Source organism: Saimiri boliviensis, chromosome 19 (assembly GCF_048565385.1).
Source record: "Saimiri boliviensis isolate mSaiBol1 chromosome 19, mSaiBol1.pri, whole genome shotgun sequence".
Taxonomy (NCBI): Eukaryota; Metazoa; Chordata; class Mammalia; order Primates; family Cebidae; genus Saimiri; species Saimiri boliviensis.
The window spans coordinates 45,160,188-45,186,851 of record NC_133467.1 but is presented as its reverse complement, the minus strand read 5'-3'; the positions used below and the strand labels follow the sequence as shown (position 1 = coordinate 45,186,851).

Genomic DNA, 26,664 nt, shown 5'->3' with positions numbered 1-26,664 from the left:
GATATGTTCCATGCAAAGACACACAAAGGCTCTAAACCAAGGGATGAAGGAAAATTTACAAAGCAACTAGAAAGCCAAAAAAAAAAAAATTAATTAGGGGTTGCAATTCCTAGTCTCTGAGAAAACAGACTTTAAACACAGGTCAAAAAGACAAAGAAAGGCATTACATATGCTAAAGGAAACAATTCAACGACAATAGCTAACTATTCTGAATATATATACACCCACAACAGAAGCACCTAGTTTCATAAAACAGGTTCTTGAGCCTAAGACCTACACACACACACTTAGGCTCCCATACAATAACAGTGGGAAACTTCAACACCCCACTGTCAAGATTAGACAGATCAATGAGACAGAAAATTAACAAGGATATTCAGGACTAAACTCAGCTCTGGATCGCGTGGACCTAGTAGATGTCTACAGAACTCTCTACCCCAAATCAACAGAATATACCTTCTTCTCAGTGCCGCATGACACTTATTCTAAGATCAACCACATAATTGAATTAAACCACTCCTCAGCAAATGCAAAAGAACTGAAATCATAACAAACAGTCTCTCAGACCACAGTGCCATCAAATTAGAACTAGGATTAAGAAACTCACTCAAAACCACACAATTTCATGAATATTGAACAACTTGTTCCAGAATGACTCCTGGGTAAAGGATGAAAGTAAGGCAGAAATAAAGAAGTTCTTTGAAACCAACAAGAACAAAGAGACAACATACCAAAATCTCTGGGATACAGCTAAAGCAGTGTTAAGAGGGAAATTTATAGCACCAAATGCCCATATGAGAAAGTTAGAAAGATCTCAAATCGACAACCTAACATCACAACTTAAAGAACTAGAGAGGCAAGAGCAAATTAATCCAAAAGATAGCAGGAGACAAGAAATAACTAAGATCAGACAAGAACTGAAGGAGACAGAGACATAAAAACACCCCCAAAATATCAATGAATCCAAGAGTTCATTTTTTGAAAAAAATTAACAAAATAGATAAACCCTAGCTACAATAATAAAGAAGAAAAGAGAGAAGAATCAGACGGACACAGTAAAATGTTATTAAAGGAGATATCACCACTGACGCCACAGAAGTACAAACTTAGAGAATATTATATTACCTCTATGTAAGCCAGGAAAAAGTCAAATCGCTGAATAGACTAATAACAAGTTCTGAAATTGAGGCAGTAATTAATAGCCTACCAACCAAAAAAAAAAAAAAAAAAAAAAACCCAGGACCAGACAAATTCACTGACCAATTCTACCAGAGGTACAAAGAGGAGCCTGTACCATTCCTTCTGAAACTATTCCTAACAATGGAAAAGGAGAGGCTTCTTTCGAACTCATTATATGAGGCCAACATCATCCTGATACCAAAATGTGGCAGACACACAACAAAAAATACAAAACTTCAGGACAATATCACTGATGAACATCAATGTGAAAATCCTCAATAAAATATTGGCAAACTGAATCCAGCAGCACATCAAAAAGCTTATCCACCACAATCAAGTTGGCTTCATCCTTGGGATCCAAGGCTGGTTCAACATATGCAAATCAATAAACATACCATATAAACAGAACCAAGGAGTAAAATCAAATGATTATCTCAATACATGCAGAAAAAGCCTTTGATAAAATTTAACATCCCATCATGTTAAAAACGTGCAATGAACGAGATATTCATAGAACATAACTCAAATTCTTCTTAAATTTTTCTAAAGCTTAGAACTAGAGGGAATACTGTCAAACCCATTTTTTGGGCCAGCATCATTCCTATGTCAAAGCTAGACACAATAAGGAAACTACAGGCCACTAAGATGAACATAGATGGAAAAACCATCAAGAGAACACACACAAAATGAACTCAAGAACACATCAAAGAAATTACACACAATGACCAAGTTGGATATATGTCTGTCTCAACACTGTTTTTATCATGAAACCATGGTAAAGAAGCTAAAGAGACAACTTAAACACTGGGAGTATAGACTTACCAACCATAGTCTCTCTTAAAAAGTTAACACCTAAAATATGTAAGGAATTCAAACAACCCAATAGCAAAACAAAATAATAACCTGATTAAAAAATAGGTAAAGGACCTGAACAGACTTATCTCCAGAGAAGACATAAAAATGGCCAACAAGTATATGAAAACGTGCTCAACATCACTAGCCTTTCGGGAAATACAAATCAAAACCACAATGATTTATCCCCTAACATCTGTTGGGACGCTTATTATGAAAAAGACAAGAGGTAAGTGGTGCTGAGGGTGTAGAGAAAAGGAAACACTTACAAACTGTTGGTAGGAATGGAGATTTAGGTAGCCACTTTGGAAAACTTTACAGAGCTTCCTAAAAGAAATTCAACGTAGAACTACCATATAGCAATTCATGTAGAATTACCATAGTAATCCCACTTCTGGATATATCCCCAAAGGAAATGAAATCACCACCTTATAAGGATATCTGTGTGTCCATGCTTATTGTAGAATTATTCTCAAAGCCAAAGTAGGGAAATGAGCTAAGCATCTACTGATAGAGGAATGGATAAAGAAACCATGGTATACATATACAACAGATTACTATCTGGCCTTAAAAAGGAGATCCTGCCGTTTTCAGCAACATGGATGAATTATGTTCAGTAAAATAAGCTAGATATAGGAAGACAAATACTACACGAACTCACTTATATGTGGAATCTTAAAAACATAATCATAAACACAAAGCAGCAGAGTAGAATGGTAGTTGGGAAAGGTACAGGAGAAATGGGAGATGTGGGCCAAAGGGTATGAATTTTTTATTTACACAGGATGAATATGGGTAGAGAACTAGCATACAGCATAAGCATCATAGTTGATGATATTACATTGTATACTCTGGAAATTTGTTAAAACAATAAATTTTAGATACTCTTACCACACACGCACATACACACACGTCAAAAGGAAAGGTGACTATGGAAGATAATGTGGTAATTTATTAAAGTATTTGACTGTTAAAAGCACTTCACCATGCAGATGTATATGGAAACATGTTGTACACCTTACATTTATACAATAAAAATATTACTCATCATTATTACTGAAAAATAAAATTATTTTTCATAGACACTTAAAATATAAATTATATTAAGATAACTGTACACATATTTTAAGCATTTCTCAGTATTAATTTTTAACATGGTGAATAGTAATAGAACCCACATAAATAATTACTGAAAATAAAAATGTCTTCCCCATTCTACTGAGAGATCTTCAGGGAAAATATTCTAGTAGTCCAGGTTAATTTTTTTTTAACTCTATATTTTTTGTGGACATAATTGCAAGTCAAAAAAGAATCTGCCTATGAATCATCGGTTATTTCAGTGTCCTAGGCATCTCTAAAAATAAGCTGCCAGACAACCTGAACCTGGAAAAGAATTGAAAATTTCCCCATTCAGTTGTATTCTTTTTGTTCACTGGTAACTGTAGGAATTTTTAGAAATCAAGTTGCTTTCTCGATGTTCACTGCATTCAATAGCATGGATGTCATGAAAATGTTCCCTTATTTATCTGTATGCCTAATAAACTGTAGTATGAAGTAAATAATAATTCACTTGAAAAGCTCCTCTGTAGTTACTGCAGATTTGAGTGTGATTATTTAAATGTCACCCGATGAGGCAGAGTAGGATGATTACCAACCACCTGCCCGTCTAATACATCTTGAAAGGCATCAAAACTCATGTGCTTGCAGGCAAGAAGCATGATATAATTATTTCATTCCACTTTAATAAATCATGCTTCAGTTTACTACTGTGAGCCAGGGAGGATTGAAGAGAAAGTGGAATGGGCTCAGAACTCTGAGAAATAAAGCACAGCTAAGGAGACAGCCAGAGAAGTTGTAGTTCTGAAATTGGCTGCTTTCTGTCAAACACTGAGAGACTTTCTTTCTCATAGAGATTAGCTTATTTTTTTCACAAAGGTGGAAGGGGATATTCGGAAAATTTTAAAAAAATCACATACTGGTGTATAGAAAGAAAAATTTAACAATACAGTGAGACCCCCTGATCTTTCATACTGATATGAATTAAAACATAAGGCATGTCTATCCTGACAAAGACCAAATACACAATTACATAAGCCAAGATTCATCATCTTTCTCAACATCATCATCCACTGAATGTTTACTGTGTGCCAACAAGTTAAGTGTTTTCAAGGAAACCTCACAAAACGTTTATGAGCCAGGTACTTTTATGAGCCCCTTTTTTCAAATGAAAAAATTAAAGCCTACAGAAGTTGTAAATAACTGGTCCAAAGTGGTTACACTACTAAAGATCCTCTCATTCCAAGGTCCCAGTCTTCCCAAAGAGCAAAGAAGAGATTAATATGGCTCTAGAATAAAAATAGTAGTATTTGGATAAGAAAATGAGTGTTACAGGAAGGAGAAAGCACACAGGATGAAAAGAGAAGAAAAGTTATGTTTGTAGAATAACTAGGAGACTGACTGAGTCAGTGGAGGATTTATATTGAGAAATGGTAGGAAGCAAGCTAGAATAGAAGACTGGGGGCAAATCAGTCAAATAGATTTAAATGCCAGTCTAAAACCAGGGCAATTGGAAGCCAGTGCACATTTTTTATCAGAGTTCAATACTTGAATAATCCTGTGTTTGTTTTAGGAAATCACACAAGATCATCAGAATTTGCAGCTAAAATTAATTTTATTGACAATCTGGTTAAATACATTTAATTTAGAGATTAGACATTGAGATTTATGTTAAGGATCCCTACTCTTTGCTACTTAAAAGTCAAGATAAGTGAACATTACATTTAGCTGAGAAAAGAAATATCCAGTAACTGCCTTTTGAATATGAACTTTTAATCACTGTTACATTGTTTTGTTCCTTGAGAATCTGTGATCTTCTAAAGAAAACAGATTCCTATTTTTATGGTAGGAACTTTATGAATGCAGACACTTAGTGAAGAAGTAATATAAGTGGTACCAACAACAGAAAATGGATTTAGGAGAAGTAAGTGACATGAATTGGGAGAATGTCATAAGCCCATTTTAGCCATGTTCCCCAAGACCTCCAGAATGCCTTTCACCCATAACTACTCACTGACATGGTGGCTTTCAGGTGAATGCCATGGAGATTGCTGGGCAAGGAGCATGGAGAAGACCAATCAGAAAATGCCTCGAGTCACTTGCCTATGTAAAATATCTCCCCTTTTGGGCTCTGCGTATTCTGCACTTTCTCAATATTCACCTACATTAGATCCTCTTCTTGTTTCATTTTATTAATTTTTTTTTAAGAGATAGGGTCTCACTGTATTGTCCAGGATTGTCTCAAATTCTCAGGCTTGCCTCCAACTTCCAGGGCTAAAGCCATTCTCCCACCTCAAGCCTCCTGAGTAGCTGGGACTACAGGTTCATAACACTGCATCTGGCTCTTTCTCTTAATTCTGACCACTGACTTCTAGAATTTCCTGCTATGCCACACTATAATGTGAGCTTATATGTATTTATAGAGGCTGCCAAGAAACAGTCCCAGAAGTGCTGTGTTCCAAATCTGAGAACAGAGCTTTGGTTTACTTCATGTATTGTTTGATTTTTAGGCTAGGGAAGCAAATGCATCCTTAAAACCAACTTATGTCCGTCCTGCCTCTGGGAAGTCTTCTCCAACACAGACGTCTTCAAACACAGAAATTGTATTTCTAAAAAAAAGGTGTGGAAAAGCATGTCTGAAAAATTTCAGTTCTCATAACATAGAAGTTAAAAAAAGTAAGCAATAAAAATGTCATTGAATATATACATTCACAAGTGAGACAAACATAGATAATGCAAATAAAAGTTGTGAAGGCTACCCACTTTCAAAACAAAACAGTGACGAACTTTAATGTTTTTGCTACATTCCTTCTGTTGAACCAACTTCTTCAGAACTTTAGGAAATATTGCAATAGTATTGAGATCTAAGGAGAACACAGATCTATAATAACATAGGTCTAAGATCTAGAACATAGATATAAGATCTACGTTCTCCTCCATATTTTAGGTTGTGCTTCTTAGAAAGGACTTGAAGCAATGCTTACTGGTTTTTAAATTATTGTCTTCTGTATGAGAATTTTCTCTTGTTTCACACACATCTTCGCCAAAAATAAATAAATAAATAAATAAATAAAGACTTTGTTACTTTTTGTTTGACTTCCTTTCCAATTACCTTGGTTCATTAGGGTAAGATTTAGCTGTATTTTCTCCATAAACTGAAAGGGTAGACATATTTTCTCTGTGGACAACCCAACAGAGCCACCATCATTTGCTAAAGAACAGTTGCTATATGTTTTTGTATTTACATGTACTTAATTAAATGTGGCTTATATTAAAAATAGCACAGATGTTTTGTTAGAAAACCAAGATTAGAAAAAGATTACTACAGCCAACTCCACATCATCTCTCTTGCCATTTAGTTTCTACCATTCTGAGTCAAACTATCAGCATTGCTTCCATTATTCACCATTTCTCTTTGATGCTTCACATCGTTTCTTTTCTTTTCTTTTTTTAAATTTCTATCACAATATCACTCTCTCGCCACAACTCGAATTGCTCAAATAATTACATGAGGACTACCCTGGTTTAGATAGTGCCCTTTCATATGTTTTCTCATTCAGGTTTTATAAAAACTTGTTTTATGCCGGGCGCGGTGGCTCAAGGCCTGTAATCCCAGCACTTTGGGAGGCCGAGGCGGGTGGATCACGAGGTCAAGAGGTCGAGACCATCCTGGTCAATACGGTGAAACTCCGTCTCTACTAAAATACAAAAAATTAGCTGGGCATGGTGGCGCGTGCCTGTAATCCCAGCTACTCAGGAGTCTGAGGCAGGAGAATTGCCTGAACCCAGGAGGCGGAGGTTGCGGTGAGCCGAGATAGTGCCATTGCACTCCAGCTTGGGTAACAAGAGTGAAACTCCGTCTCAAAAAAACAAAAAACAAACAAAAAACAAACAAACAAACAAAAAATTGTTTTACAAGACCTTGTTTTACAAGACCTTAAAATTGTGTGATTCAAATGGGCAATATGTAGCAATATGTTCATCTTTGATCCACCAATCCCACTGTTGAGAATTTATTCCAAGGACCAAAATGTATGCACCAACTCTATATATTAAAATAAGTATTAATAATACCAGGTTTTGAAATGACCACAATGTCCAGTAGTAGGAAATCAGTTAAATAAACTATGATACATTTGCATGATGTAATAATGAATCCATTTTCCATGATCATGTTAAGCATCGAAGGAAGCATCTAAAACTATCTACATTATGACAGAAACTTGGATGTATTATTGATATGTACACCTGAAAGAGCTGAAAGTATATTTTACAAAATGGTAGGCTTATCAGTGCTTTTTATCTCTATCCTTTTCTCTCTTTTCTCTTTAACTATAAATAGCATATATCTCATGTGAGATACATGTGTGTATATATACATACGTATAAAATTGGCACCAAAGTACATATCATAATTTTACCTTTAAGAAAAATGAAACTTATGCTACCACTTACATATGACCCAGAAATTTCACTCCTATGTATGTACCCAAAGGAATAAAAATCTGTGATCACACAAATATATGTACCTACATTTATATAGCAACATTACTAACAGTAGTCAAAAGGTAGAAACCCTCCACATGTCACCTTGATGAATTTTAAAATGTGGTAGCCATACAATGGTTATCATCCGTAAAAAAGTAGTGATACACACCAAATTTAACCTTGAAAACATAATGCCAAGTGAAAGGAGTCACTCAAGTAGACCTTACATTGTGATATGGTTTGGCTGTGTCCCCACCCAAATCTCATTTTAAATTGTAGTTCTTATAATCCCTCTCTGTGGTGGGAGGGATCTGGTGGGAGGTAATTTAATCATGAGGGTGGTTACTCTCATGCTGTCCTAGTGATAGTGAGTGAATTCTCGTGAGATCCGAAGTTTTATAAGGAGCTTTTCCACCTTTTGCTTGACAAGTCTTTTTCCTGCTATCGTGTGAAGAAGCACGTGTTTACTTCCCCTTCAACCGTGATTCTAAGTTTCCTGAGGCCCCCCCAAGCCATGCAGAACTGTGAGTCAATTAAATCTTTCCTTTATAAATGACCCAGTCTTGAGCAGTTCTTTATAGAGATGTGAGAATGAACTAATATACATCACTATACAACATTTTTACTGAAATGTTTGGCATAGACAATTCTACAGAGACAGAGAATATATCAGGGATTGCTTAGGGATGGAGGCATTGGGCAATGGGAGTGTATAAATAAAGGGCATGGAAACTTTTTTCAGATTATGAAAACTACAGTTGACTGTAGTGATAGTTCTACACACCTATTAATACACTAGAAGCTATTACTGTATGCTTTAAATGAATTAATTGCATGATATATGAATTATAACTCAATAAACATATTTAAAAATAAAAATAAAAAAAAATAACACATTTCTAGCAGCTTTCTTTTCCTTGGAAAAAACTTTAATTTACTTCTGTAATGGAGTGTTTTAGAAAAAAAAAACACTCACAGGACTAGATTCTTTAGTTACACAAATATAAAGCAAGTATATGGACTTTGAAAAACTATGGAATCTCAACAATTTTCAGTGCAGAAGCTGCAGGTGGAAATATTATATATCCTGTATGTGAATGTAAATTGAGTATTCTTACTTTTACGATCACTTGCCTTTGGAAAGTTAGATCCTTTTCCCCCCATCCCCACATAAATATATTCAGTCCAAACTAAACATAGTATGAACTATGTTTAGTCGTATGTTGGTATTACATATGAAGTTAAGACTAAATAGTTTTATCTTTTAGAAATGTATAGCGACTATCGTGAATGTGTTTCTTGGGTCAGGAAAGTCTAACCACATCATCATAGGTGGGGTATGCGGTTTTTATGAAGGAATGGCTACTATCACTGTCAAACATACGAGATCATTAAATAAGCACGACTTCCTTGGACAACAGGGGAGGGGACCTGCTATTCTTTCTGGCATCCAGGAAGATTGTCTCCTGGTATACGTGGTACCAGATGGCAGAAGTTACTTTCTGATGGAGCTGAGATGTCCCTGACTGAGCAGCAACCTACCAGGAGGAAGGCATGAACTCTCTGGTTTCTTTAGTATCTACACACTAAGAGAAACTATTTCTAATAGCAGTGCAATATACTTCCTCTATTTTGCTCTATGTATCTGCATTTACTCAAGTTCTATGACACAGCATAGCCTCACCTGAAATATAATTTGGGGAAATTAAATGAGGGGTTTATATTCATCCTGTAAGTAAACTGATGGAGGAAGAGTATGATGCAGAGAAACCACTGGATTTAGTGAAGTACTCTAAGAATTCCACAGATTTAAAACAAAATCAGAATACAATCCAACAAAACAACTCCCAAACACAGCCAATGGGTCAATTTGCAGTACATGTTATGCATATTGTATACATACATTTTAGGGATTTCCAGAATTTTCTTGGATAAAAGAATGGACTGCCTCCTGTGATCGAAAATCATTTTAAGGTAGATATTTTAAATAAGGTCTCAAATGTCAAATACATAAGGTAGGAAAACCTCAAAGGACAAATTTATTTATTTTACTAAAAAAATTAATTACATGGAAATAATATATCATCATCATTTCTCAGTTATAAAATGACAGAGTTTTCTGTTTTCTTATTCCTACTTTTTTTTTCTTTCTTTCTTTCCTTTTTTTTTTTTTTTGGTTGTTGTTGTTTGAGAGACAGTCTCACTCTGTCGCCCAGGCTGGAGTGCAGTGGCATGATCTCAGCTCACTGCAACCTCCACCTCCCAGGCTCAAGCAATTCTTGTACCTCAGCCTCCTGAGTAGCTCTGATTATAGGTGCAGGCTGCCACGCCCAGCTACTTGTTATTAATTATTATTATTATTATTATTTTGTATTTTAGTAGAGATGGGGATTTACCATGTTGCCCACTCAAAATCATGGGCTAAAGTAATCTACCCACCTCAGCTTCCCAAAGTGCTGGGATTACAGGCATAAGCCACCATGCCCAGCCTCTTATTCAGACTTTCCTATGCTAAGTTTTTCAGCACGTGCTGCTGTAAAAGGCTGCATTGCTCTTATAGTCTAAACGTAGAATATATGTTATATTTTAAAATCATGTATTATGTTGTATATAACATATTAGAGATAGATATAATTGTAGCTACATTATTCTTCCCAAAGTTAGGGAAAAAATAGAACTGCTCATTTGAACTTTGATAAGGTTTAACCTTTAGAAGTTTCATGTTCATATTGAAATTAATTCTTCCCTACATCTAAATCTATGGTTTATTTTGAACATGTCACTAAGTCCTACTGTATTTTTAAATAATTAAAATATCCTTCCTAACTCTACTCTCTTAACCTCATACTTCATTTCATTCAATTCCTCCTCAGATGATATGGGTTAGAGTTCCTTTATTCAAGAGTGATATCAAAATTATTTAGCAGAGTATATTATGGACAGGATCAATCAGAACCAGATGCCAACTACTCAAGAAAACTTATAGATCAATCAGAACACATGCCACCCAATCAAAATAAACAGCTAAGTGCTAGATCAGGGGCCTAGAAGCCCCCCTATTGCATAAGACATTACCTCATTCGTTGCTAAATCATGGGAGACATTCAGAGATCTTAGAAGGGGCAGGAGACTTGGAGTAGCCAAGTCTAATAACCAACATGCATGAAAGGTTTTCGCTGTTTTACTTTGCATAGATGTAACAATACAGTTGTTTATGTCTGCTCCCTCTCCAAACATTGCTGAAGTGTCAGCTAAGCAATAAGAGAAATATAATACCATATTAAGTGACAGAGCAAGAGATGTTAACCAACTTTTGGAAGAGGAAAAATTGCTAGGTGATAGCTGACTTTACAGAAAGGAGAAAGGTGTTGCCTAAGTGGAAGCTAAGCAAGATTCCAATGAGAAATAAGCTAACTTATCTTTTAGAATCCTGGAAAATTTTAGACATCGAAGATGCCAGGTATTTCTGAAGTTATAGGGGCTTAAGGATCATGACACTGAAAATGAAGCATTGCCTAGGTGTCTGTAAAAGGACAACTGGATTCTGTGTCTCTTTCTCTGACTTCATGCAACCAAGTAATTTCCTCTTTTTTATGTCTCAGGAGATAATTAATTTATTCTCTGTAGAAACTGGGTCAAAGAGTGTCAGAATCCAGGTTGTGGAGGCACAGTAAAAGCTAAAGTGAGGTGCCATGCTAGAAACTGGGTTTACTGAGAGTACCAGATCCAGTCTCCCTCCCTCACATGAATTCTGAAATATTTACAGACAGGTTTATCCATCCAGGCCTTTGGAGGGTTTGTCTATGGGAAAAACATTGGTGGGAATGTGCAATGATACAGCTGCTTCATGAAATATTTTGGTATTTTCTTAAATAGTCAAACATACACTTACCATTTGATTCAGCCATTCTACTCCAAAGTTCTGAAAGAAAATATTCTTTCTGATACTGCTCTCCTTTAACCTTGTATGTAACGTTGTATATGGATGTTCATAGCCGTTTTATTTGTAATAGCCAAAAACTAGGAATGCTTTGAATATCCATCAAGAAATATAGAAAATCTGAGGTGATTATATGTAATGGACTACTACTTAGCAATAACAAGAAATGAATTATCAGTATAAGCAACAATATGGATGAATCTCAAAATATTTTTTCTTGATGAAACAAAAAACAGGACAAAAAAGGAGTATATTCTGTATGTATGAAGAATGGGGAATGAGGAAATGTGGGAGCAAAGGATTGCAGAGATACATGAGTAAACTCTGGGAGCTGAAGGATATGTTCATTATTTTTGTTGCAAGGGGTTCACAAGTTTATAAATATGTCAAAACATTACATTCTATGATTTAAATATATATATTTAACTTTTAAATATGCAGTTTTTGAGGATTGAGTATAACTTGATTGATAGATGAATGATAGCCAGATTGATTGACTGATAGAAATGTAAAGCCAGGAATCCCTCTAGAGACCTTTGCATTTCTAAAGCTTGGGTCACCTAACTAAGTTGTTCTCTTTATATCACCTGCGAATAAGAATAACTTTTAGGTCTCGGGCATTCTAATTTTTTAACTTAATTATAGAAATCATTTTTGTAGTTATATTTTTATTTGTGCTTTGCTTTAAATGCAAAGCATTCTCAACAATGGACATAAGTATCCAATAACAAACAGCAAGTATTAATGTCTTTTAACATAAAATTTACTGAGAAGTAAAAATACAAAGCTTACGAGTACAGAAATTATAGTTCTGCCTGGTTTATTTTATAAATAACCTCAGATCATGCTAAATGGCCAAAGTTACTTTATCTTCATTTGAATACTTTGATTCTTTTCATGAAGAGTTTCTCTCAATTTAAGACATTTGCTTTATGTCCAATTTAGAGAAGTATATCAAGTACTATATACACTATTTAATAATTCCTGCAGGAAGATGGAAGAATAATTTTATATAGTCATTTGGAAAAGGTTGAAAATATCCCAGTGGACACAGCATAATTCAGTACCTTTACTACTTTATTGATTTTATTTTGAGTAATTTGTCCATGTTTTGCTTTACAAATCATTTTTAATATATGCCTGGCATGCTTCTATCTTCATATTATCCCAGTTTTTTTTCCACATGCTTTCTAGAATTATAATTTAACTCAGAGGTTCATACTGGCTGCATATCCCAATCACCTGTTAAAATATCAACATCCAGGCTCAACTCACAGATTCTGATTTAATTGTTTCAGGTAGGGCCCTGGCATACATATTCTTAAAAGCATCCCTGGCAACTCTAATGTGTAGCCAATATTGAGAATCACTGACTATCTTACACACTGTCTATATCAGCATTTTCCAAATGTGCTTGAACGTAAGAATGTTCAAACAAGATACCTCAAAAATCCAAAAGAAGACTAATGGCTCTAAATTTCCAAATTTTAGATCCTCAAGCAAAACCTCCTGAGTCAGGATCTCCACAGAAGTAAGGAGAATCAAGAGCTTCAGTTTAAGAAGCACTATTTCACAAGACTCCAAAGACATTATAATCAATCCCAGAGGCTGGAAAAGATAAAGAATATATAGACACATTGGGGTCTTTCAATCTCCTGCCTTCTCATACCAACATTCAATGCAGCATTGTTTTTAAAACCTTTATCTCCTAAATACATGTGAAATATCTCGACTTACCTCCATTACCCCTCATCACACCTGTCACCTAAGAGCCTAACAACAAACCTCAGTCTACTCCAGTATCTCATTCTCACACCAGGTCACTGGCTTCTACTCTTGCCTTACTCCAACTTGTTTTCTCCATTAGAGCCAGACTTATCATTTGGAACATCAATCTTACCAAGTCACCCAGAGCTTAACATATTGCCCAGAGCTCTTATGGAAATACAGTACAAAACGTTCACACCTTGGTCTGGCTTCCACCTTTTCCCACCTCATTCAGGACTCAGCTCCCTTTACTTCCTGTCATCTGGCCAGGATAGCCTTCTTTCTCTCTGTTCATACAGGCTAAGCAAACAGATTGCCACAGGCCATTTGCAGAAGCTCAGTCTTCTGCTTGGAAAGCTCTTCCAGGCCCCCACCCTACAGCTTTATCTAGTTAAAAAGGCCTATGCATTCTTCACAAGTCAGGCAACAGCCAAGCCTTCATCTTCCTCTAGATAAGTCAAATCTTGCAACCTCAGGCTTTTTTAGTAGCATATACCACTCCTTCCTAAAATTGTCCAGAATTACAGCATGCATTCATCTGTGTGACTTCATTTTCATTTTTCTCCTCTCCCAGCACCTATTTGACTATGAACTCACTGGGAACAGAACACTTTTTCTCTCTGAGACCAAATTGCCTAGGTTCAAATCCTAGCTTACTATTCTAAACATTTTGTGTGCAGATATTAACGCGATGGTAATTATTCTGATAATTTTCTCATTGCTGTTGTTAGCTTTAGAGCAATTGTTTTTTCAGATCTGTGTAACTGTATTAAACTGAAGCTTCCATATTAATTATGGCAGCAGAATTAGTCAAATGTTTATGTTGTTACACATTTAAGCCCAGAAATTTAAAATACATTTTTAAGAATCAACAGATTTTCATTTGCTATATTTCTAACCTTAATAGCATTACAGGTATTTCTAACTTTAATAGCATTACAGGGGTGGGGAGGGCAGGGAAGAAAAAGAAAAAAATGGTAACAGCTCAGCAGCAAAGAAAGGTCAAAGCAGCGTTCAAGCGAACAGACTCAGCCCAAGGCCACAACTGTGGCCCAGGCTCAGTAGTGAGTACCACAAGCAGAACACAAGCAGAACGCAGCAAGCAGCAGCCATGTGGGGCCAGGTCCAAATAGCTGCGTGCTGCTCTCCGCAGGTGTTCCACAGCAAAATTTTGTGTGTTCTTTGTAAACAAGTAACATCCAAAATTGTAATTCTCCGCTAAGGTTTAAGTAACATTTAAATTCTAATAATAATTTCTTTGTTATCTCTGAGATAACTCTTTTAAAATCTGATTTAATTAAAGCAGTAGCTTCTAAAGGGGAAGAAATTACATCTAGCCCATAAATTAGTTAAAAAGCAAGTAGAAGCTAAGCATGTAAAACTACACCCTTTAAAGAAAAGCTTTAAACCAAATGGAAGTAATATCAGTTAAGTTAAAAAGTAAAACTGTTAAGCCCATTCTCAAAAAGTAAAATGGCCAAACCTACCTGATATTTCCCTGTTGGAAAACTTAAACGTTGTTCAAAAAGCAAAGCTTGCTGCTCCAGTGGCTCTATACCGGCCTTCCACAGCAGTAATTGTCTATTCAGGCTGGGATTCAGCAGGCTGGTAAAGATGAAAATTTAGAGGGATAGCAGTTTCCAGTTATAATGCACCCCAAAATGAGCAGGGACAGTTTTAGGTAACATTGAAGCCTTTTCCATTTAAATGCCATTTAAATTTCTAAAGAAACTTAAACAAGCAATCAATAATGCTAATACAAAATGTCATGTTGCTAAGCAGCCTTTTAAAGGGATAGCTCATTTAATGGACTATATTAAGGCTCATGATGGCAATGGAGGAAATTTACATAAGGCTACATTATTAGTGCCAACTATGGCAGGATTGAGGGTAAACAATGGGACTGCTGCATTTCCTGGAGCTTGTTTCCATTCTGGAAAAAAGGAACACACCAAAAGGACTGCAGACAAAATCTAAGAACAGGACCTCAGCTGAGGGTAACAACAAAAAATACTAAACCAGATATTTGCCCTAAGTGTAAAAAAATAAAGAAAAATAATTGGGCTAATCAATGTCATTCAAAATTTAATAAGGAAGGGAACCCGATTCCAACTGGGTCCTATCCTGCTTAAGTTACTCTCTTATCTCTGTACAATGTTTGTCCCCTGCCACCAATAAAAGCGCAGCAGCAAATTTGTGTAGCACTCAGAAAGTAAATATTTTACCTGGGGAGCCTCCACGAAAAAATACCAGCAGGAGTTTGTAAGCCCTTACCTACAGAAACAGTGGTTTTGCTTTTAGAAAAACCTAGCCTTAATACTAAAGGGATAAAATTTCATACAGAAGCTATTAATAGTAATTTTACAGGGGGAATGCAAATTGTATGTCATTTTCCAATACTTGCAGTGCTAAACCTAAAAAACGCATAACACAAATCTTACTTTTACCTTACATCAAATTAAGTCAAAGCAAAGATGAAAGAATTGGAGGATTTGGAAGTACAAATAAGCAGGGCAAAGCTGCATACTGGATATATCAAATTACAGATAAACACCCAGCATGTAAAGTCACTATTCATAGAAAAAAATTTTAAACGTTTAGTTAATACTAGCACAAATATCTCAATTATTTCTGTTCAGCACTGACCCTTTTCTTGGCCTGTATAAAATGCTCACTCTAATATAGTCAGAGTGGGGTAGGCCTCAGAAGTTTATCAAAGCAGTCTTATCTTACCATGCAAAGGGCCCCATTCAGTCTATTGTAATTCAGATTCCTATTAACTTGTGGGGAAGAAACTTATTACAGCAGTGGGGAACCAAAGTCTTAATACCTGAACAATCGTATAGCTCCCAAAATCAACAAATAATGGAGGCCATGGGCTATGTGCCTGAAACGGGAATAGAAAAAAATTTACAGGGTCTAAAAGAATCATTAGAAGTTAAGGGACAAAGTTCTCAACATGGTTAGAATATCATTTTTAATGACAGCCATTGTTAAACCTCCAAAACCAAGAGCTTGAAAATAGTTAGATAATAAACCAATTTTGATAGAACAATGGCCACGTACAAAAACTGGAGATTTTTTTAAATGTAGTTGCTAAACAATTAGAAAAAGAACATATAGTTCCCACATTTTTAGCTTAAAACTGTCCTATTTTTGTAATAAAAAGGAAATCTAAAAAATAAAAAATGTTAACAGATCTCAGAGCAATTAATGCAGCTATACTACTTTTACCCACTATGATTCAAAAAAATTGTCTACTACTATTATTGATTTGAAGGACTTTCTTTTTTTTTCTTTTCTTTTCTTTTTTTTTTTTTTACGATTCCTTTGGCAGAAAAGAACTGTAAGCAATTTGCCTTCACTTTTCCTATTATACTAATCAAAAACCTGCCTAAAAATATTATTGAAAAGTGCTTCCCCAAGGGATGTTAAACAGTTCCACAGTTTGTCAAACTTATGTGGACACAGCTATTAAGCCCACTAGAAAAAAATGTCCTCAGTGCTATATTATTCATTATATAATATTCTTTGTACTGCACCAAATAAAGAGTTACTTATACAATGCTATAACCATTTAAAAAAAGAAATCCATTCAATGTACTAGGTTAATAGTAGCTCCAGATAAAATTCAAACTATAACACCTTATTCGTATTTGTGCATGTTGGTAAAAAAAAAAAAAAAAAAAAAAAAAAAAAAAAAAAAAAAAACACGACAAAAAACCCCCCACTATGTCACTTCAAAAGGTGTTCATCAGAAGAGATAATTTAAAAACTCTAAATAATTTCCAGAAGTTACTTTGAAATATCAATTAGATAAGACCTACTTTAGCCATTTCAACTTATGCTATGAGTAATTTGTTTTCTATTCTTTGAGAAGATTCCAGTCTGCATAGTCCTCAAGAATTAACTTAAAAAGCTAAAATGGAATTGCAAGTAATTGAAGAAAAAAATTCATAAGGCTCAAGTAAGTAAAATTAATCATAACAAGCCTTTAACATTATTAATTTTCCCTATTTAACACTATCTTACACTCTCTTAGTAATAATCTCTTAGGAGTTATTATTCAAAAATCAGGATTTAGTGGAGTGGCTGTTTTTACTTCATAATAGCACTCACACTCTGTATTTGGACTGAATTGCAACTTTGATTGGAATGGGGAGGTCTCAAGTTGTAAAAGTGCATGGATTTAATACCATAAGAATAATAGTGCCTCTTACAAAAATTCAAATTCAGCAAGCCTATACTAATAGTGTAACATGGCAAGCCTATTTGCCAAGTTCTGTGGGCACTTTAGAAAATCATTACCTAAAAAACAAAAATTTTTCAATTTTTAAAATTAACCAATTGGATTTTATCCAAAATTAGTAAGTCAAATCTCATTGAAAATGCAGAAAATGTTTTTACAGATAAAATCTAGTAACAATAAATCTTCTTATTCAGGATCTAAAAGCAAAGTTATTCAAACTCCTTATACACTATTGGGTCTCGCAGAGGATCCAGGGAATGGCATAGCCAGAATGGACAACTGGGCCTTTGAATCTAGGCCACACATAGGCAGACTAACAAGTGATGGTGCAACCAGCTCAGGCAGCTTTATGTAAGGGCACCTGCTAGTTAGGAACATGCACCCCACCCCAGACCCCAATCCCAGACCACCTGCCTGCACTGGGCATTGTCTCATCTTGGCAGAAAGGTGTGGGGGTGATGATCAGGTAGTATGTCCCTGGGTCTCAGGCCTCAGAAGTTCCTTAGGAACTTGGCAGTCACTGGGCAGGGGAAGGGGCCCAGGGACCCCTTGTGTGCATTTGCCCATGGAATGTGTTCCTACCCCAGCTTCTCAGCCCTCACTAGAAGAGTCCAGGGCTTCCACCTGCTCTATGTTTCCAGCTCTGATCCACTCACCTGGTGACTCTGAAGGCTTCCTGACTCCAGCCTGGGGCCTCCTCTGTTAGATGGGGGTTCCAGGTTTCCTGCAGACAGAGGCCAACCCTTGGAGGTTGAACCTGGACCTCTTTTTTTTTAGACGGAGTCCCACACTGTCAGTGGTGCAATCCTGGCTCACTGAAATCTCCACCTCCTGGGTTCAAGTGATTTTCCTGCGTCAGCCACCAGTGTAGCTGGGACTACAGGTGTATGCCACCATATCCAGCTAATTTTTTTGTATTTTTAGGAGAGATGGGGTTTCCCCATATTGGCCAGAAGGATCTCAATCTCCTGACCTTGTGATCCGCCCACCTCAGCTTCCCAAAGTGCTGGGATTACAGGAGTGAGCCACCGCTACCGGCCCTTAGTTCTTAAAGTATAATTTTTTTCTCTCTCCAGTCTCCCATTTTTACTAAGGAAAAATCATGATATGACCAAATGTCTCTATTATACCTGGCCTGAATATTTGTATAAAGTATAGCAAGAATAATTATTTTTAATATGTTTTCAAAATCGGATTTCATAAAACTTGGTTTCATAAAGTGAATCTCAGATAAGACTTTTTAAAGCTGAGCCCAGCTATGGGTCTGTCCCCTCAAATAACTACATGAGTTGCATAAATTTCTCTTTTGAGGTCACAGGATAACTTGGGTCTCATAAGCCTGTCAGGAAGTGACATTATTTACTTACCACAAGTTACTTACAGGGAATGTGTAGACAAGGTATGAAGCCAGTTTTCCCAAAGGGTTTTTATTGACTCTATACATCAAGTTTGATTCCTTAGGGAAAGCATGCCATTCCAGTCAAAGCCTTGCCAAAATAACTAATTTCTCCAATTGTGACCTGTTGCAGAAGAAAACATTCTTTTGCACTTATGCAAATTATATTTCCATAAGTTAAGAATCTATTCACAAATAGATTCTAAATTCTGGAGTAAACAAATAGAGAGAAACAAATATGCTTCTAATTTTGTTTACTCAATTGGAGTATATTTTACTCAATTGCTAAAAGCTGTAAATAGCTCAAAATAAGCTTCCTGAACTCTGAAAAACAAAACAAAGGATCAGTAATATTTTAAGCAAAGCCAAAAAGATTACTTCAGTCTATATTAGTTCACTCCGTGCAGTTATCTCCTGTTCTGCTTTATATTCTTGAACATTTCAGGTCTCCATGAGAGTCCTGAAAGTTTTTTCTTTATGCTAATGACAAAATTTCCAAAGTTATCAGAAACCTGCATTTAGGAGCACCTGCCAATGTCCTATAGCAGATTATAAGTCACCTTTCAAAGAGGATTAAAACAAGACAACAAATGTCTGTGGATGACAAAGAAGTCTTAGGATAACATATTTATGCAAATACAGTCCAAGGAAAATGAAACACCATTTCACATTTGGCAATGCTTTCTTTTTTTTCCTGAGATAGAGTTTTGTTCTTGTTGCCCAGACTGGAGTGCAATGCTGCAATCTCTGTTCACTGAAACCTTCACCTCCTGGGTTCAAGTGATTCTCCGGCCTCAGCTTCCTGAGTAGCTGGGATTATAGGTGCTTGCCACAATACCTGGCTAACTTTTAGTATTTTTAGTAGAGATGGGGTTTCACCATATTGGCCAAGCTGATCTCTAACTCCTGACATCAGATGATCCACCCTCCCTCGCCTCCCAAAGTGCTGGGATTACAGATGGGAGCCACTGTATCTGACCTGACAATGCTTTCTGACAATTCTTCCTCTATGGTTTTTATACCAAATAAGCCAAATGTCATTTATGTACTTTAGGGGATATAATATCTAAAAGATATGTATGTAAGAAAAACAAGTGATTTATAATTTGATTTTTACAAGTTTCTCAGATATCAAATCCCAGGTTATCTTAAGTCACTCATTAACCAAAGTGATAACTCAAAAATTCTAAAAAGGCAAAAACCTTTACTCATTAATAGAGGGATGACTTCACTTTCCAAATAATATATATTTTTCCCTTTCCTGTTGTTCCAGTTTATTCAAAAGGTCAGGCAAAAATTTTTCATTTTTAAAATAATACATGAAAATCTTGTTCACAGGGAAAAGTTAAATCTCACCTTTGTATTAGTGCATTATTCATATCAAACCTAATTCTTTTTTTTTTTTTTTTTTTTTTGAGACGGAGTTTCACTCTTGTTACCCAGGCTGCAGTGCAAGGGCATGATCTCAGCTCACTGCAACCTCCGCCTCCTGGGTTCAGGCAATTCTCCTGCCTCAGTGTCCTGAGTAGCTGGGACCACAGGCACGTGCCACCATGTCCAGCTAATTATTTTGTATTTTTAGTAGAGACGGGGTTTCACCATGCTGACCAGGATGGTCTTGATCTCTTGACCTCATGGTCCACCCACCTCGGCCTCCCAAAGTACTGGGATTACAGGCTTGAGCCACCGCGCCCAGCCTCAAACCTAATTCTTAATAAAAACTTATTGAACCTCCTTCATGACAAGAAACTGAAGCACTACAAAGAGGTTTTGAAACTTGGAGTGAATGACAGTATGTTTCAGTAACGCTTCATCTACCCAAGGGTAAACAATCAAATCTCTTCTCGACTATTATCTAGAGAGGGCATCCAAGATGGCCAATTAGGAGCAGCTCAGGATTGCAGCTCTCAGGAAAAGCATGGAGGGTGAGTGGATGCTGCATTTCCAGATGTATTTTTATTGCTCACAGACCAGGAGATTCCCAAGCGGAGGAGCCCCATGGGTGGCCAACATGCCTGTCTTGGCCCCCGCAGTTGTTTTGCCCTGCATGGCTGTTTTTGCCAGTGCAACTGTTTTGCTGGTGCCCCAGCATGGCGGTTCTCCATACAAAATACACAGGTCCGGATGCCATTTTAGCCGGTGACTGGAGCTCTGGGAAGGCAAAGTCGCCCATTCATCTGATTAAAAAGGGTACTGAAACAGGGAGCCAGACCAGGAGAGTCTCAGGCAAAAAAGCACCACGAATCTCAGTGCTGCTGTTTCAGCTGGCACAGTGGGTCACCGCATGGGAAATCACACAGATCCCGGCGCCTTTTCAACAGGTGACTGGAACACCTGGGAGACAGTCTACCGTTAACGAAAGAAAAATAATTTATTTTAAGGGGCTCTGAGGCAGGGAGCCAGGTGATCAGTCTCAGCTGGTCCCACCTCCACACAAAAAAAAAGCAACCCGAAACACTCTGTATTGAGAGTTTCACAGCAAGCACAGCTGAACCTGGGAAGGCCCAGCTCTGTGGGGGAGGGGCATCTGCCATTACTGAGGCAGTCCACCACTACAGAGGTAGTTTGCCATTCCTGAGGCAGTCCACCATTACAGAGAGAGTCGGCCATTATAGAGGTGGGCCACCAATGCCAAGGAAGTTCTAACTACACCCATAGAAACAGGACTGCAGGGAAGTTCACATGGCAGCTGGGCAGAGCCCACAGCAGCTCAGCAAAGCCTCGGCAGGCAGACAGTGACAAGGCTGCCTCCTCCCTGGGTAGGGCAGCCCTGAAAAAAAGCCAGCAGCACAACAGAAACTCATAAATAAAGCCCTAACTCCTTGGGACAAAGAACCTGGGAAGAAAAAAAAAGGGTGTGGTTTATGAGTTCTGCTGCAGCAGACTTAAATGTACCTGCCTAGCAGCTCTGAATGAACAGCGGAGCTCACAGCTCAGCACTTGAGTTCCTATAAAGGACAGACTGTCTCCTCAAGCAGCTCTCTGACCCCGGTATATGCCAAGATTCACCTCACAAAGGAGAGATAAAACTGACATCTGGCAAGTATCCTTCTGGGACAAAGATAGCAGAAAAAGAAACTGGCAGCAACCCTTACTGTTCTGCAGCTGCTGCAGGTGACCCCCAGACAAGCAGGGCCTGGAGTGGACCTCAGCAGTCCTACAGCAGAGAAGCCAGACTGTTAGAAGGAAAACTAAGAAACAGAAAGAAATAACTTCATTATCAACAAATGGGACATCCACTCAGAGACTCAATCTGATAGTCAACAGCTACAAAGACAACTGGTGGATATATCCACAAAGATGGGAAGAAGGCAGTGCAAAAAGAATGAAAACACCCAAAACCAGAATGCCTCTCCTCCTACAAGGGATCACAATTCCTCACCAGCAAGGGAACAAGGCTGGATGAGGAGAATACATATGATGAATTGACAGACTCAGGCTTCAGAAGGTGGGTAATTAGAAAGTTCTGTGAGCTAAAAGAACATGTTCTAACTCAACGCAAAGAAACTAAGAACTTTTAAAAAAGATTTGATGAAATGCTAACAAGAATAAACAACTTAGAGAGGAATATAAGTGAATAGATGGAGCTGAAAAACACAACAAGAGAATGTCATGAAGCATACACAAGTTTCAACAGCCGAATTGACCACAAAAAATATGGGACTATGTGAAAAGACCTAATCTACATTTGATAGGTGTACCTGAATGTGATGGAGAGAATGAATCCAAGCTGGAAAATACTCTTCAGGATATTATCCAGGAAAACTTCCCCAACCTAGCAAGGCAGGCCAATATCCAAATCCAGGAAATATAGAACACCACAAAGATATTCCTCAAGAAGAGCAACCCCGAGGCACATAATCATCAGATTCACAAGGGCTGAAATGAAGGAGAAAATGCTAAGGGCAGCCAGATAGAAAGGTCGGGTTACACACAAAGGGAAGCCCATCAGACTCACAGCAGATCTCTCAGCAGAAACCCTACAAGCCAGAAAAGAGTGGGGGCCAATATTCAACATCCTTAAAGAAAAGAACTTTCAACCCAGAATTTGATATCCAGCCAAACAAAGCTTCGTAAGTGAAGAAAAAATAAAATCCTTTGTGAACAAGCAAGTACTCAGAGATTTCATCACCACCAGGCCTGCTTTACAAGAGGTCCTGAAGGAGGCACTGAACATAGAAAAGAACAACCAGTACCAGCCACTCCAAAAACATACCAAAGAGTAGAGAGCATCAACACAATGAAGAATCTGCATCAACTAACAGGCAAAACAGCCAGCTAGCATCAAAATGGCAGGATCAAATTCACACATAACAATATTAACCCTAAATGTAAAGGGGCTAAATGCTCCAATCAAAAGACACAGACTGGTAAACTGGATAAAAAGCCAAAACCCATTGGTGTGCTGTATCCAGGAAACCAATCTCACATGTAATGATAAACAAAGTCTCAAAATAAAGGGACAGCAGAATATTTACCAAGCAAATGGAGAGCAAAAAACAGAGCAGCAGTTGCAATTCTCATCTCTGATAAAATAGGTTTTAAACCAACAAAAATCAAAAGAGACAAAGAAGGACATTACATAATGGTAAAAGGATCAATGCAACAAGAAGAGCTAATGATACTAAATATATATGCACCCAATACAGGAGCACCCAGATACATAAGGCAAGTTGTTAAAGACTTACAAAGAGACTTAGACTTCCACACTATGATAGTGGGAGACTTTAAGACCCCATTGTCAATATTAGACAGATCAACGAGACAGAAAATTAATAAGGATATCCAGGACATGAACTCAGACCTGGACCAAGCAAACCTAATAGACATTTACAGAATGCTCCACCCCAAATCCAAAAAATATACATTCTTCTCAGCACCACATTGCACCTACTCTAAAATTGACCAAATAATCGGAAGTAAATCACCCTCAGCAAATGCAAAAGAACGGAAATCATAACAAACAGTCTCTCAGATCACAGTGCAATCAAGTTAGAACCCAGAATGCAGAAACTAACAGAACCACACAGCTTCATGGAAACTGAACAACTGGCTCTTGAATGTTGACTGGATAAACAAAGAAATGAAAGTAGAAATAAAGATGTTCTTTGAAACCAATGAGAACAAAGACACAACATACCAGAATCTCTGGGACACATTTAAAGCAGTCTCTAGAGGAAAATATATAGCAATAAGTGCCCATATGAGAAGCAAGGAGAGATCTAAAATCGACACCCTATGGTCAAAATTGAAAAAGCTAGAGGAGCGAGCTCAAAAAAAACCTCAAAACCTAGCAGAAGACAAGAAATGACTAAGATCAGAGCAGAACCGGAGATAGAGACACAAAAAACCTTTCATAAAATCAACAAATCTAGGAGTTGGTTTCTCGAAAATATCAGCAAAATAGACCACTAGCCAGATTAATAAAAAAGAAAAGAGAGAATAATCAAATAAATTCAATAACAAACGATAAAGGGGATATTATCACAGATTCCACAGAAATACAAGCCATCATCAGAGATTATTACAAACAACTCTATGCACAAAAACTATTAAACCTGGAAGAAATGGATAAATTCCTGGACACTTGCATCCTCCCAAGCCTAAAGCAGAAAGAAGTCAAAACCCTGAAGAGACCAATAACAAGATCTGAAGTTGAAGCAGCAATTAAGAGCCTACAACCCAAAAAAAGTCCAGGTCCAGATGGATTCACAGATGAATTCTATCAGACATACAAAGAGAAGCTGGTATCATTCCTTCTGAAACTATTCCAAGCTATGCAAAAAGAGGGAATCCTTCCCAAATCATTTTATGAGACCAACATCATCCTGATACCAAAACCCAGCAGAGACTCAGCAAGAAAAGAAAACTTCATGTAATTCCAGCACTTTGGGAGGCCGAGGCGGGTGGATCACGAGGTCAAGAGATCAAGACCATCCTGGTCAACATGGTGAAACCCCGTCTCTACTAAAAATACAAAAAATAAGCTGGGCATGGTGGCACATGCCTGTAATCCCAGCTACTCAGAAGGCTGAAGCAGGAGAATTGCCTAAACCCGGGAGGCAGAGGTTGCGGTAAGCCGAGATCACGCCATTGCACTCCAGCCTGGGTAACAAGAGCGAAACTCCGTCTCAAAAAAAAAAAAAAAAAAAAAAAAAAAAAAAAAAAAAAAAAAAAGAAAGAAAGAAAAGAAAGAAAACTTCAGGCCAATATCCATGATGAACATAGATGCAAAAATCTTCAATAAAATACTGGCAAACCAATTGCAACAGCACATCAAAAAGCTTATCCACCATGATCAAGTAGTATTCATCCTGGGGATGCAAGGCTGATTCAATATATGCAAGTCTATAAACATAATTTACCACATAAACAGAACCAAGACAAAAACCACATGATTATCTCAATTGATGCAGAAAAAGCCTTTTAACAAAATTCAACAGGACTTTATGCTAAAAACTCTGAATAAACTAGGTATTGATGGAATGTATCTCAAAATAATCAAAGCTATTGATGACAAACCAACAGCCAATATCATACCAAATGGGCAAAAACTGGAAGCATTCCCTTTGAAATTTGGCACTAGACAAGGATGCCCTCTCTCACCACTCCTATTCAATATAGTATTGGAAGTTCTAGCCAGAGCAATCAGGCAAGAAAAAGAAATAAAGCGTATTCAAATAGGAAAGGAGGAAGTCAAATTGTCTCTATTTGCAGACGACATGATTGTTTATCTAGAAGACCCCATCGTCTCAGCCCAAAATCTCCTGAAACTGATAAGCAACTTCAGCAAAATCTCAGGAAACAAAATTAATGAGCATAAATCACAAGCATTCCTATACACCAATAACAGACTGAAAGAGAGCCAAATCAAGAACGAACTGCCACCGGGCGCGGTGGCTCAAGCCTGTAATCCCAGCACTTTGGAGGCCGAGGCGGGTGGATCACGAGGTCGAGAGATAGAGACCATCCTGGTCAACGTGGTCTGTCTATACTAATAATACAAAAAACTAGCTGTGTGTGGTGGCGCGTGCCTGTAATCCCAGCTACTTAGGAGGCTGAGGCAGGAGAATTGCCTGAGCCCAGGAGACGGAGGTTGCGGTGAGCCGAGATTGCGCCATTGCACTCCAGCCTGGGTAACAAGAGCGAAACTCCGTCTCATTAAAAAAATAAAAAATAAAAAAAAGAACAAACTGCCATTCACAATTGCTACAAAGAGAATAAAATACCTAGGAATATAACTAACGAGGAACATAAAGGACCTCTTCAAGGAGAACTACAAGCCACTGCTCAATGAAATAAGAGAGGACACAAACAGATGGAGAAACATTCCATATTCATGGTTAGGAAGAATCAAAATCATGAAAATGGCCATACTGCCCAAAGTAATTTATAGATTCAGTGCTATCCCCATCAAGCTACCAGTGACCTTCTTCACAGAACTGGAAAAAACCACCTTAAACTTCATATGGAACCAAAAGAGAGCCCGCATAGCCAAGTCAATTCTAAGCAAAAAGAACAAAGCAGGAGGCATCACAGTACCAGACTTCAAACTATACTACGAGGCTATAGTAATCAAAACAGCATGGTACTGGTACCAAAACAGAGATATAGAACAATGGAACAGAACAGAGGCCTCGGAGGCAACACAACATATCTACAACCATCCAATCTTTGACAAACCTGACAAAAACAAGCAATGGGGAAAAGATTCCCTGTTTAATAAATGGTATTGGG

The 26,664-nt window shown here is 37.3% G+C and overlaps 1 long non-coding RNA gene across 2 annotated transcripts in view; it reads right to left on the bottom strand.

Annotated features, from left to right (window-relative positions):
- Positions 1–26,664, bottom strand: part of LOC141582154 (uncharacterized) — a 157,745-nt gene that overhangs the window by 99,911 nt on the left and 31,170 nt on the right. The window contains exons 2-3 of one of the 2 annotated variants that reach the window (XR_012514993.1): positions 18,913–19,051; positions 18,060–18,255 (exon numbers count right to left, since the gene is read on the bottom strand). This is a non-coding gene — a long non-coding RNA (uncharacterized LOC141582154). Of the gene's footprint in view, positions 1–18,059; positions 18,256–18,912; positions 19,052–26,664 lie in introns of those variants that run through there. The other variant, XR_012514992.1, reaches the window with a different exon arrangement.